Source organism: Eimeria mitis, genomic scaffold, assembly GCF_000499745.2.
Source record: "Eimeria mitis Houghton genomic scaffold, Emh_scaff932, whole genome shotgun sequence".
In the NCBI taxonomy this organism is placed as follows: Eukaryota; Apicomplexa; class Conoidasida; order Eucoccidiorida; family Eimeriidae; genus Eimeria; species Eimeria mitis.
Window position 1 is genome coordinate 13,570 of NW_013576870.1, and position 1,183 is coordinate 14,752.

Genomic DNA, 1,183 nt, shown 5'->3' on the forward strand with positions numbered 1-1,183 from the left:
TGCAGCAGCAAGGAGTAGCGTCTGCAACCCCTGGGGTGAGAAAGCAGCAGACGAGCTGCGGATACACCGGAGAGGCTGAGGAAGGGGACAAGGGGAGATGAAAGCCCCGAAAGGGGGAGAGGCCGCAGCACTGCTGCTGCTGCTGCTGTTGCTGCTGCTGCTGCTGCTGCTGCTGCTGCTGTTGCTGCTGCTGTTGCTGTTGACCTCAGTCCGACCGCGAGTGGGCTAGGGTTTGGACTCTGAGGGAGCAGGGCAGGGGATACACCGATTTCTAGCCCCAAACCCTAAACCCTAAACCCTAAACCCTAAACCCTAAACCCTAGATAAGAGGGTGTGGAGCACTGACAAGGAAAAAGGGATGCCAAGGGTTAAGGTTAAAAGAAAGAGACAAAAAAAAGAAATAATCAAATAATAAAATACATATATATAAATATAAATATAAATATTTGTCTCCTTCTCTGTGTGTAGCTGCAGCAGCCGCAGCCACGACCTCCCTGTACACCCCAAGCTGTGCTGCAGTGCAGCAGCAGCCAGCAGCTCTCTTTCTTTTTTTATTTTTTTTATTTTTATAAATTAAAATAATTTATTTTATTATTTTTATTTATTTCAATAAAAATACAACACACAAACAACACAGATGCACAGACACCGCACACACAAGTGACCTGACCGGACCAGACCAGACCCTAAACCCTAAACCCTAAACCCTAAACCCTAAACCCTAAACCCTAAACCCTAAACCCTCAGAAAAACACGCTAAAGAATGAACTGTAAAGCTCCAAGTAGTGAACCCTAAACCCTAAATAATAAACCGTAAACCCTCAATAATAAACAACAAACCCTAAACCCTAAACCCTAAACCCTAAACCCTAAGTACTGGGCCCGAACCCCTAAACCCTAAACCCTAAAAAATAAAAATTAGACCCCAAACCCTAAACCCTACACTGAAAACCCGCTAAACCCTAAACCCCAAACCCTAAACAACAAACAATAAAGCGAGCACACTAGATAATAAAACCCAATAAATAAACCCCTAAAAATAAACCCTAAACCCTAAACTCTAAACCCTAAACCCTAAACCCTAAACCTCCTCTTGTGCCCTTTTCGGTTCGCTGCCGCCGCCGTTTCCCTTCTCTCCTCCCCCTCTCATTGAAGGCTCATAACCTAAACCCTAGACCCTAAA